Raw genomic sequence first — 13,232 nt, forward strand, 5'->3', positions numbered from 1 at the left:
AGTTCCTCTCACCAGTGTATAACCCAGCCTTGAACAATGCTTCTCCTCTATCTATCTATAATGTTTCTCAAGCATACAAGCAGTGCATTTGAAAATAGCATCCAAACCCCTAAACACAACACAGACATTCATTTAATACTGAAGCAATTACTACATTATATGGACATTTGTCCATGTCTATGTATCTAATGAATAAATTGTACTTAAAATTCTAAAAGAGAAAGTATAAAAGCAAGCATGCCCTGAAAATGTGCTTTTTCCTCCAAGTGCTCATTTATAGTTATTTAATTGACTATGACTGGAAGATCACAGATTGTGTAAAATAACTCAGTTAGAGTAAGAATGTAATTAATGAAAATCACACTACAAAAGACTGTATCTAATGAACAGCATTTCCTATTAATGGGCTTAAATATTATTCAGACACAAGAATTATTTCTCAGAAAGAAATAAGGCAGTCTAAAAATATTGCACTGGTTGATAATTTCATAAAAATATTTTGCTGATAAGAAACAGTAGGATGTGGGCCATTAAAGGCCTTCCTGCCTGCCTGTAAAGGAAAAGAAAACAGAAAAGATTTGGCTTTGTTTCTTTTCTTTGAACATAGATTTTTTTTACAGTAATGGTAAACAGCCAAGCAATTTACCAAATTACTAGAAAAATAAATACAGAAATCATTGATGTAGGAGTCAAAAAAAAAATCTGTCTCATTCTCATATGTTTTTCTTCAAAATGGACTGCAGAATAACCTATTTGTAGTGACAAAGCAGGAGATCAGAACAAGGATTATATGTCCTAATGACCTAAAAGTAAATAGCACACCTTACAGCTCCCACCAGCTCCCATAGAAATGCATGTGATATGTCACTGTTTCATCTTTGATTTCCAGTTTCAGAGGATTCATATGAACACATACATATGGCCCTTCTGATTCTGCAAAGTGGGGGAGCATTTGATAGTTCTTGTGACTGATGACAGGTTGCAGCAATCATACCTTACAGTTCTTTCCGATAAAAGACATGAAGCAGAGGTCTTGGTTACAGAGGGGGATCAGCTTCTTACCAGGGCAAAGCATGCTCAAGGATAAGGTACTGCGGGCCAAACTCAGCTGTTCGGGGGCTGAAGGCTTTCTTCTCATCTAATCACCATACATGTTACCTCTTTTGCAGTTCTCAGAAAGACACCGTGTTTTTTACCAAGATTTGACTGGCTTTAATTTTTTTACATATTTTCACATAAGCATTTCTCCCATCGCTCTTGTGTACTTAGTTGCATGCATTGTACTGACTGTGCTTTCAGCTCCAAGAGTTTCCTGTCACCTATGGGTGAAATTTGCACTAATTTCAGCAGCAAGATGGGGAAAAAATTCTGTTCAAACGGAGTTATTCTGACAGTTCCTTCGTCCTGGTGATATTTCAAGAAGGATGTACAAAAGTATATCCTGAAGAATGAACACAGATTATTCAGGTGCAAAGCTCTGTTACAAAAAACTTGTAATATGTACACCTCTTCATTCGAGCAAACTATTAAGTAGAAGTTCTATGGTAACATAAAGCCTAGAAAGCGCACTTACAGAAACTCCAAGACATGTAAATATGTAAAAGCTGAGATTTGGGGAGGTTTAGGAATGAATGGATTACTCTAATTTTTTCACTATAAAGCAAACTCAAAAAAGTATATATATATTTGCAAAGTCATTTTAAAAAAGCTTACAAATGGAGAAATGAAGAGATGCAGCCTAGAAGCTGTGACACTTTTTGAATCACACTTCCATCTACTACACATTTGGAGGGCATTATATTAACTAAAATTTCATTATTATTATTATTTTGGAAAATAGTACAAATTTGATACAAACCTTTTGAAGCCTGGCAGGAGGATGAGTATCATTTGAGGATGAATCTCAGAGTGTACCCATAAGCAAAGGTACAAAAAAAGCTCAGAAATAAATTAAGACAGAGATTTAACCCCAGGAAAGCTGAGAGATCTGGTGAAGTTCTGAATCTAAAATACGTTTGGAAAGATTAAGTGAGAAATAATAGGTGTTCATCAGATTCTTATTGTCCTTGAGAAATTTCTGTATTCTCTAGTAAGCAAAGACAGTCACACTGAACTCCAATTTATAGCATTTCTCTTTCAAATATGAATTGCCTATAAGATCACAAATTTGGGTTGACTGCATCAGCCTGACTAGGTTGACTTCTCATGTACTATCTAGGAATGGAAGCAGAAGGAAATGGTGGGCCAAAAGTTACTTCAAACACAAAGGTGAACAAATTCCAATAAAAGACTCAGTGCAACGTGTACTCATCAAAGACACTGACATAGTCAATATCTCTTGCATCTTGGTATCTACATTTTCCTCTCTATTTCATCTCTTCTTTTCAAAATGCATCTCCCAACACTAATAAACTCTTCCCTGGGCCACTGTTCAGCGACATGGTACTCATTCCTTTGACAAAAGCCATGACTAAAATTCTTTCCATCAGGCATACTTCAAAACAACCCTTCTGCCCAATCTTCCACATTCTCTACACCTTGCCTCTTACCTGCATTTTTGTTTCCACTCTCTTGCATGTGAATACCTCCTTACATGTTCCCATCCTCTGTGGCCTTTATTCTATAAAAGCCACATCTCAAAGTGACCTCTTATTTCATCTTATTTCTTCCATCACACCACTGTGAATCCTCACATTTCAATGATTTAGTCAGTTTTAATGTAATGTAATGTAAAATGCACTTACTATAAAAGTCGCTTGCCTCATTTCCCAGAAAGTTTTCTTAAAAAAAAAAAAAAGCCAAAAAAAAACAAGCAAAAGCCATTTAGACGTGAAAGAGAGGACAAGGAAGATACAAAGATTTTAGTCTATCATCAGTTTGCAAAATGGAACTCCCCACCTCCCAACCCAACTACAAGCCTTATAATTTCTTCACAGAAGGGTCATTTTCACCATTAACAGCATCTTTATATTTGTCTGACTATTGCCTAGCAATGCTGACTTAATGAAACAGCAAGGGATGGTGTTTGCCTTCTGTAAAGGGACAGTTATCTCAATACAAGCTGCTACTGAACATAATGCAGCCCAGATTTCACTCTTCACATTTCATGACTCTGTCATAGAGCTCACTGATTCAGGATATCACTAGGCTGACTGCTGAAGAGATTTCAAAAAGGAAATGTATATTTACAGAATTATATAGAAGTAACAAAAACACCCAAAGCTGCAACAACAGAGGCTCTCAAAGACACCAACAGCGCAGGTGTGGCAACAGCAACATCATAGGGTCATGCTATAGGGTCAGCTCAGAATGGGCAAAGATTGAGAAAAATTTTTATAGTTATTTCGTTTCATAATTATCTATAGAAAGTTTGTCTTATGAATCCTTACTGCATGATAAAACACAGTGTGCTGGATGCTGGTTCTGTCTGATAGTTCCATTCTCAATTAATAGTTAATTTTAAGGTGAGAAATGAAAGTAACCCATATCATTTACACCACAAGTTTTTGTGCTTGATATGAATTAAAAATATACTTTTCCAGAGCTATAAGGCAAGCTGGACTCAGACAACCTAAACCTTCTCCAGATTTAATTTTATCTCTCTGAAAGGGCTTTGGAATGTTTGCACAGAGTTCATCAAATCTTTTGTAGACTGCAACAGCATCACTATGAAGAAGATTCAAAATTCCAGACACGTTATCTTATACGGTGCTCCAGGAGATAAAAGGAAATTATTTAGAAGGCAATTGAATGGTTACCTGTATGCTATTTCAGAGCACACATTTCTCAGCTCAAATCCAGGGTATGCGTATTTCCAGATTGTGCTTCTGAAGATATTTTATAAATGACACATCATGCCAAACATTTATTTCCACAAGTCCTTATTTATAAGTGATAAATGGCAGTTGAAAGATGACTGTCAGTGACTTTAATGTAAATCTTCAAATGACTCAATTCATTTCTTATCCATTATTTTTCCAGTGAAGCCTGTTGCATTGAATTACTTATTTTACTGGTAAATTAGTTTCATTCAATAGAGTAACAGCATTGCTGTATTTCAACAGGAGGCAGTTATTCCCAAGCCTATATACACATATGGGTTTTATGTATTTTTCACCTACCTCAAGAGTATCTAAGACCTTCTCTGTCGAATCAACAGCCAAATCCCCCTTAGACTTTATAACATCTCTAGTTTAGTTCTTTATTCTCAGGGGACAAGGAGAGTAAGTTTGTTCTAGGATAGCTTTTTTCCTGACATGTTTTATGTCTATTCCTTTTCATGTTTTAATAAGGGTTTATTGGGTTAGCAGTAGAAGAGGTTTTTTTCAAAGACAAAGAGTCTTGGTTATTCTGAAGATAATCAAGATAGCATTAGTCTGCCTCCGAAAAGATTTTCCTCAGTCAGATCCCTTTTTGGAGACTGTGTTATCATTTGCTGTCACATGCTTTAAAAATCTGGTGGTCTGTTTTGCCTTGGACTATTCCAGCTGTTTTAGGAGGATACAGAGGAAACTTCAGTTTTTCATGTTACATGTATTTGACCCAGTTACAGTTTGCAAAATAAATCCCAAAGCCTGAAACTGTCATCAGATAAATTTGCAGAAATACAATGGTAATTTAACTAATTTAGCTAAATTTCCTAATTCTGTCAAGTAACAAAACTGAAAATTTCAGGTTATGTTAGGAAACAACAAGGGCCAAAAAAAAAAGCCTTGCAATACTTTGAAGTGGATCTACCGCAGGGCAGAGTTCAAAGCTGAATGGCATCAAATTCTTAGTTGATAAAAATTTGCTTTACTGCTAGTAAATTGCACAATTTGGGCAGAATATAAACCGATAGACTAGAAATACAGCACGTAGTCAGGTATAGATGAGATCAGAGTATCAGAAAATGAAGGTCAGTGGAGCCAAACATGTGTACTTGATTTTCTTCATGCTCACCTATATTAAACAGACCATTAACCAGTACTAATTAGTGAAGGTATAGCAACATACGTTCCCTTCAGCTAGTGATGGCAGCTAATGCTTTACCTCCTCCCCCTGTGTTGCTCCCTACACAAGCTCTGCAGAAACAGTACTGCAGCTTTTTCAGCTGTGAGGCACTCTTCCCAGCACATGGGAACCCCTTACAGTGGATGTGTCTCAACAGCTAGTGCAAAATGAATGATAATGGAAAATTAATTGCCTTAGAATTACTTAGTTAAGCAGTAACAAGTAAATTCTGTGAGGATTTTAATGAAGCAAAAGGGAACTGCTTGACATAGTTTAGAAAGTATGACTTACACTGATGCAGTACTCAGGGGTGGACTAAATCACTTCTTGAGGCAGCCATGTAGGGTACAGCTGCTGAAAGATTATGTGTATCCCAAAGTTTTAACAAGCATTACAAAAATCAGTAACAGCAAGAACATCTATTTCTATCTTTGTCTGCAGATTAGGACATTATCTCTGTGTACCCTACATATGCAGACGCATGAATCATAAAATATGACTTTACACTATGTCAAATTTCTTACAAAATCTTATTATTAATATCCTTTTAATAAGTAAAAATATATCAAAACTGCATCACGGTGCATAATAAGTATGCCTTGCTTGAAAAAAAACCAACTAACCCTGGATCAACAGCTTACTGCATATTTTAGTACTAACATGCATTCTTAATTGCACTATAAAGGGATGATCCCTGTAACTGGGGGGAGGAGGCAGAGGGGGGAAACAAAAAAAGATCCCAAAACAAAAACCCCAGAACATTCGCTATACATCAATAAGCGATTTTTACAGACAAATTCTTAGCTCTAAAAGACTTGCTTGGGGTTTTCTTTAATATCAACATCAGATTCTATAGCAAACTGTGCTATAGAATATAACAAACTTCTGCACAACCCCAAGGTAAGAAAGCACCCACCTACGACATTCTGCTATAATGTTTGTTTTCACTCAGATAGCATGCCAAATCACCTGCTTGAATTCAATGTCAGCGGAGAAGGTCATGGTATAAGCAACCCTGCCTTAGGGAAAGGCATAGAAGGCAGCAATTTGCCACTTTCTAATACAATGTTTCAAAATATAAGATGGCACTACACAAGATGATTATCTTTAAACAGAAGGTGATTAAAAGTAATACTATATGGTATCCAAGGCACACTAACACCTGTATTAGTTCACTGTTTTTCCTATGGTATGTTGATTGAGCAGTCTAAGAAATACAAAGTAGGGATATTTGGGGAGTTTTTTCTAGGAAGAATAACCCTGAAATTCAATGATTAAGTAACTACAGTAAGCCAGAAAGTTTCACCAGCTGACAACAATTCTCTCTATATGTACAACACAACTGCATAGGAGGAGAGGGAGAGAGAGTGACTTAAGGAGATCAAATTATTTTCTGTGAATAAATTATTTATTAATTCATTCCCCTATTCTATATAGAAAATCTATGAGCTGTTTCTAGATTTTGCAAAAGTATTTGTTACTCCATAGCTCTATCAAAGGATTTGAATGAATAAGGTGCATAATCTTTTCACTGTCTGTGAGCTTTTTTACTCGGTGATACCAGCACTTGCTGCTTGTAGAGAAAATTGGATGGGCTAAAGATTCATGCTGATATGGAATATTGAATTAACTGGTTCAAAGTAGCACTAGAAGGATGCAAGGATAAACATATCCTTATTTAATGGGATAAACAAAACTATTGTAACCCTTATATTTTCATGCCTTGGAAACTCAAAAAAAAAAAAAAACAGCTGGAAAAAGGATTGTGGATCCAGGAAGTAAGGAGGGAAACAACATTTATACAGATCAGAGGATCAAGAAGAGGGATTATTCATATATAATGAAGGTTGAAATGACTGCTAGACTTCTAAGTAGAGTCTGGTTTTGAAATAACTTCTCACCACAGAATATTGCTAATAACAATTGGGAATAAAAAGGTATATAGCATCACGCTTAGTAAATATTTCTATCAGATTCATACAAAAAAAAAAAATAAGAGTCTGTCATATCTCTATCATTATAGCCACTGGCAGATGTTTTCTGGCCTTTGCCTGTTGGGATGTCTCTGATGTAAGAAAATTATTTTTATACACCTCCAGGAAACACTAGAAGGGGAATATCCAGTAACATCTGATAGTTGCAGAGCCCCTCAGAGCCAAATCCTAAAAGTGAGTCTTTTTATTTGCAATGAATTTGAGGGTTTTGACTTTATGTAAAATTGGACAGAGGCATAGAGAAATGAATGAGCTGATATTCTGTAAATCAGGGTCTTGAGTTAGGTCAGATTAATAGAAAGTGGAGTCCTGTGGAAAGAGAGGATGCTGATCATATGTATAAGCCAAGGCACCTCACTTCTGTAATGTTTTAGCTACAAGAAATATTTGCTGTGTGACTAAAGTAGATAGATCTGGTCATGAGCCATTAAAAAAAGGACAGATGTTGTTACCTTGAAGAGGATAAATCAGACCACTACTGTGGGCTGGCATGTCCCAAGCCTTGGTATATCAACAGGCTGGCCTGGCAACAAGCTTTCAGTCTTGCAAAACCTTCTTGCAAGGATCAGTCCTGTCCTCCAGCACCTATTTCAGCAGACTTTGCTGTCTCCATCCATTCCACATGCCTTGATATTATTCCCAATGTATACTCAGTTTTGTGCCCTAAACGCACAATTTGGGGGTGGGGCTGCAAGACCATCTTTGCAGTTTCGGAATGTCTTCTGAAACTGAAGAAGATGCCACCATCTGTATTTCCCCAGTTATCTCAGCATCCTCAAGACTAATGAGTCTGTGAATTTCTCATAAAGAAATTACATGGAGCAAATCCCAAAAAGCAAACCTATTTTACTTCCCCTGTGTGAATCTTTGTCAGTCTTCTTCCAATATTAGGGTAATATGACCATACAGAATTACAGCCATGCACTATGAACAAAAGTACGTCAAACTGCAGCACTCACATTACCTTTATAGGAAGCTTTCAGCTCTAGCCAGCAGTTCCTCTGGGGAGTCTTTAATCACTGATGTCTCTCTTTCTCACTCCAGTTTTCTTCTCTGCCTTTCTTCTCACATCTTGCTCCATGCCTGCCACCTACACTCTCTCATGCTTTTTTACTTACTTTTGCCCTTGCTCTTGCTGAAGGAAGACACCACTTGAGGCCCAAAAAGAAGCTGAGTGGTTCTTATCCCTGATTTTGTGCATTAGAAGTGTATGTGTGTTCTATCACCCTGTTAAAATTTTAAGGCTTCATGGCCCTTTGGTTGCCATAGGCAGGGTAGAAGCTGAACATCAGCATTCAATTAAGCTAATTTAATGTTCTATTGCCTGTCTCAAGAAAGGAAAAAAAACAACCTGCAACATCATGCACAGTATGCAAGGGAGGGCAATACGTATGTGTTTGACAGTCTTTCAAAAATTGAACAAAATGCAGTTCAAAATTAGTTTTAAAAGGCGACAGAAAATAGAAAATGAAAATTTGGAAATTAGTTTTTACACTTACTGTTGAAAATATGACTCCTATTATTTCAAAACATTACATTCTGCATAAAGTGAAGCCTGGGCAACAATATCTTTTAAAGTGGACAATCCTATCAATTCCTTAGAATAGCAAGCAGCACCATCCAGTGGCAACTTTTTCCTAGTAATTTCTCAATTAAGGACAATTTACATACTACAGAAGTACCATAGCACCCAAAAAGAAGGTATTTTTCCTTAAAGCACACATAATCAGAGCAGAGCCAGACATCTAAGAAGATAGATCTATCAATTAGGCAACAGTCAGTGTAAAATCAATATTTATAGTAATAATACAAAACCATTGTTACAAGATATTAAGCTGGGGATTTTGCTTGCTGTTATACCATATTTTTGTTTGAATTTAAACTTATCCTATACTTGCCTTACAGCACTCTGCTTCATTTACACCCTTTTTGCTGCAGTTACAGCAAGTAAAAGTGACTGTAGCTTATCTAACTGGTATTGGCTTTGTCTGTTGGAGACTCCTTGTTGATGACAGTGGCTCTATCCAAGCAGCAGAAATCCAGGCACCTCAGGTGTACTGATCCAATGCTCATCATAAGCAGCAACTTTCAGTGTTGCAAAGACGCTCCTGCAGAGCTGCTTTGAAGTCATTTTGAGTCTTTCAAAATGCACAGAGGTCACACCCTTCTCTTAAATAAGAGAAAGGCAGGGAATGACCTTAAGCCTTGATAGTCCAGGCAGTTTAGTTGCTAGGTCAGTCACAGGCTGTTCTTTCTGGGAGAACTTCTAGGGTGTGTAGTCCACTCTGGGGGACAGGACAGAAGATCCACCACGTGTCGGGATGCGTTTGTTCAATGCAGTCCTCCAACACCTATCTCAGCAGGTTTTACTGCCTGTTCCTGCTTTGCATACCTTGATACCATTCCAAATGCACACCCTTAGTTTATGTCTTAAAAGTATTATTCATGGAGACTGCAAGACCTGAATGTGTGCAAGTCCATGGACCTGATGAAGTCAACTCACAAGTCCTGAAGGAGCTGGCAAATGAAGTTGATAAGCCAGTGGCCATCATATTTGAGAAATCATGGCAGCCAGGGGAAGTTCCCGACGACTGGAAAAAGGGAAATATAACCCCCATTTTCAAGAAGGGGAAAATGGATGACCCGGGGAATTACAGACCAGTCAGTCTCACCTCTGTGCCTGGCAAAATCTTGGAGCAGATTCTCCTGGAAGGCATGCTAAGGCACATGAAAAACAACAAGGTGCTTGGTGACAGCCAGCACGGCTTCACTAAAGGGAAACCCTGCCTGACCAATTTGGTGGCCTTCTATGATGGGGCTACAGAACTGATGGACAGAGCAGTTGACATCACCTACCTGGGCTTGTGCAAAGCATTTGACCCTGTCCCACATGACATCCTTGTCTTTAAATTGGAGAGACATCAATTTGATGGGTGGACCACTCGCTGGATAAAGAACTGGCTGGATGGCTGCATGCAAAGAGCTGTGGTCAATGGCTCAATGTCCGGCTGGAGACCAGTAACGAGTGGTGTCCCTCAGGGATCGGTGTTGGGACCGGTCTTGTTCAACATCTTTGTCGCTGACATGGACAGTGGGATTGAGTGCGCCCTCAGCAAGTTTGCCGATGACACCAAGCTGTGTGGTTCGGTTGATACGCTGGAGGGAAGGAATGCCATCCAGAGGGACCTTGACAAGCTTGTGAGGTGGGCTGAGGCCACCCTCATGAAGTTTAACCATGCCAAGTGCAAGGTCCTACACCTGTGTCAGAGCAATCCCAGACACAGCTACAGGTTGGGCAGAGAAGAGATTCAGAGCAGCCCTGAGGAGAAGGACTTGGGGGTGTTGGTTGATGAGAAAATGAACATGAGCTGGCTTCAGTGTGCACTTGCAGTCCAGAAAGTCAACTGTACCCTGGGCTGCATTAAAAGGAGTGTGACTAGCAGGTCAAAGGAGGTGATCCTGCCCCTCTACTCTGCTCTCCTGAGACCTCACTTGGTGTATTGTGTGCAGTTCTGGTGTCCTCAACATAAATAAAGACATGGAACTGTTGGAACAAGTCCAGAGGAAGGCCACAAGGATGATCAGGGAACTGGAGCACCTCCCATATGAAGACAGGCTGAGAAAGTTGGGGCTGTTCAGCCTGGAGAAGAGAAGGCTGCGTGGAGACCTCATAGCAGCCTTCCAGTATCTGAAGGGGGCCTATAGGGATGCTGGGGAGGGACTCTTCATTATGGGCTGTAGTGATAGGACAAGGGCTAACGGGTTAAAACTTAAAGAGGGGAAATTTAGATTGGATATAAGGAGGAAGTTCTTTACTGTGAGGGTGGTGAGGCACTGGAATGGGTTTCCCAGGGAAATTGTGAATGCTCCATCCCTGGCGGTGTTCAAGGCCACGTTGCATGAGGCTTTGGGCAGCATGGTTTAGTGTGAGGTGTCCCTGCCCATGGCACAGGGGTTGGAACTAGATGATCTTAAGTTCCTCTCCAACCCTAACTATTCTATGGCTCTATGATTCTAAGTCTGCTCTTATTATATTGCGCATTTTCAGCTGGGTAGGGAAAAAGAAATTTAGAGTATACTTTTGAATGGTGATGGTGCTTTGCGGTGATAGGGACTCCAAAGCAGATACACTATCCCATGCTGCCCTAGAAGGATGCAGCCCACATGATTCAGAGGAGGCTAGATTTTAATTCAAGCTAAATTTTTCTACTGGATTTTATGATTTAGGTTTCACTACATAGGATTCAGGTTCCACGCAATGCCCAGAGTCACAACACTTCTGATTTCTGGTTTAGACTAGGAAGTTCACTCTCCAGGCCCTACCTTTTGGCTCCATTTCTATCTCAGCATAAAACATTGCAGATAACCAAGACAATATCAAGGCAGCCTTCTCTCTTCCCAGGTCAGGACAGTAGTCTCTCAAGGAAGGAAAAGTGTGCAGGAGAGCATCCTTGCCTCCCAGAAGCTGGCCAGCACACCCAGGGGCACCGGCTTTCCCTTTCTGCCCCAATCTTATGCAGTTTTGCTCCCTCTCATCCCCAGACAGAGGGGCAACTAAGGGCAAACTTTTATTCACAGTTTCACAGTATTCTAGAGATTGGAAGGGACCTCAAAAGATCATCTAGTCCAATCCCCCTGCCGGAGCAGGAACACCTAGATAAGGTTACACAGGAATGTGTCCAAGCGGGTTTTGAATGTCTGCAGGGAAGGAGACTCCACAACCTCCCTGGGCAGCCTGTTCCAGTGTTCCGTCACCCTCACTGAGAAGAAGTTTCTTCTCAAGTTTAAGTGGAACCTCTTGTGTTCCAGTTTGTACCCATTACCCCTTGTCCTATCATTGTTTGCCACTGAGTAGAGCCTGGCTCCATCCTCGTGACACTCCCCCTTTATATATTTACATACACTAATAAGGTCACCCCTCAGTCTCCTCTTCCCTAAACTATAGAGACCCAGCTCCCTCAGGCTTTCCTCATAAGGGAGATGCTCCACTCCCTTAATCATCTGTCCTGGGTTCAGCAGTAGCAGTCATGTTTGTTTTTTTTTTCCTTTGTGCTAGCTGGTGCAGTGCTGTGTTTTGCCCTGCGCTGGACTCTCTCCAGCAGCTCCCTGTCCTTCTTGAACTGAGGGGCCCAGAACTGGACACAATATTCCAGATGCGGTCTCACCAGGGCAGAGTAGAGGGGAAGGAGGACCTCTCTCGACCTACTAACCACCCCCTTCTAATACACCCCAGGATGCCATTGGCCTTCTTGGCCACAAGGGCACAGTGTTGGCTCACGGTCATCCTGTCGTCCACTAGGACCCCCAGGTCCCTCTCCCCTACACTGCTCTCTAACAGGTCGTTCCCCAACCTATACTGGAACCTGGGGTTGTTCCTGCCCAGATGCAGGACTCTACACTTTCCCTTGTTATATTTCATCAAGTTATTCCCTGCCCAACTCTCCAGCCTGTCCAGGTCTCGCTGGATGGCAGCACAGCCTTCTGGCCTGTCAGCCACTCCTCCCAGCTTAGTGTCATCAGCAAACTTGCTGACAGTACACTCAATTCCCTCATCTAAATCATTGATGAATATATTAAATAATACTGGTCCCAGTACTGACTCTTGAGGCACTCTACTAGTTACAGGCCTCCAACTAGACTCCGCCCCATAGACTACAACTCTCTGGCTTCTCTCCTTCAGCCAGTTCACAGTCCACCTCACTGCCTGATCATCCAGACCACACTTCCTCAATTTAGCTGTGAGGATGCTGTGAGAGACTGTGTCAAATGCTTTGCTGAAGTCAAGGTAGACCACATCCACCGCTCTGCCATCATCCATCCACCGTGTTATTTCCTCATAAAAGGCTAAGAGATTGGTCAAGCATGATTTCCCCTTGGTGAAGCCATGTTGACTGCCCCTCATAACCCTCTTATCCTTGATATGCCTTAAGATGGCACCAAGGATAAGGTGTTCCATCACTTTCCCAGGGATGGAGGTGAGGCTGACCGGTCTACAGTTACCCAGGTCCTCCTTCTTGCCCTTTTTGAAGACTGGAGTGACATTTGCTTTCCTCCAGTCCTCAGGCACCTCTCCCGTTTCCCAAGACTTGGTAAAGATGATGGAGAGTGGTCTAGCAATGACTTCCGCCAGTTCCCTCAGCACCCGCGAGTGCATCCCATCTGGACCCATGGATTTATGGATGTCCAGATTGCTCAACTGGTCTCTAACCCATTCCTCATCGACTAAGGCAAACCGCTCCGTTGACC

General features: G+C 40.6%; 1 protein-coding gene across 1 annotated transcript in view; it reads right to left on the reverse strand.

Moving 5' to 3' along the window:
- Positions 1-13,232, reverse strand: part of OCA2 (OCA2 melanosomal transmembrane protein) — a 189,865-nt gene that overhangs the window by 108,800 nt on the left and 67,833 nt on the right. The gene's annotated exons all lie outside the window — the stretch shown is intronic.

The sequence above is a fragment of the Pezoporus wallicus genome, unplaced genomic scaffold (assembly GCF_028554395.1).
Source record: "Pezoporus wallicus isolate ANWC-B61680 ecotype Strahan unplaced genomic scaffold, APGP_CSIRO_Pwel_v1 contig_5787, whole genome shotgun sequence".
In the NCBI taxonomy this organism is placed as follows: Eukaryota; Metazoa; Chordata; class Aves; order Psittaciformes; family Psittacidae; genus Pezoporus; species Pezoporus wallicus.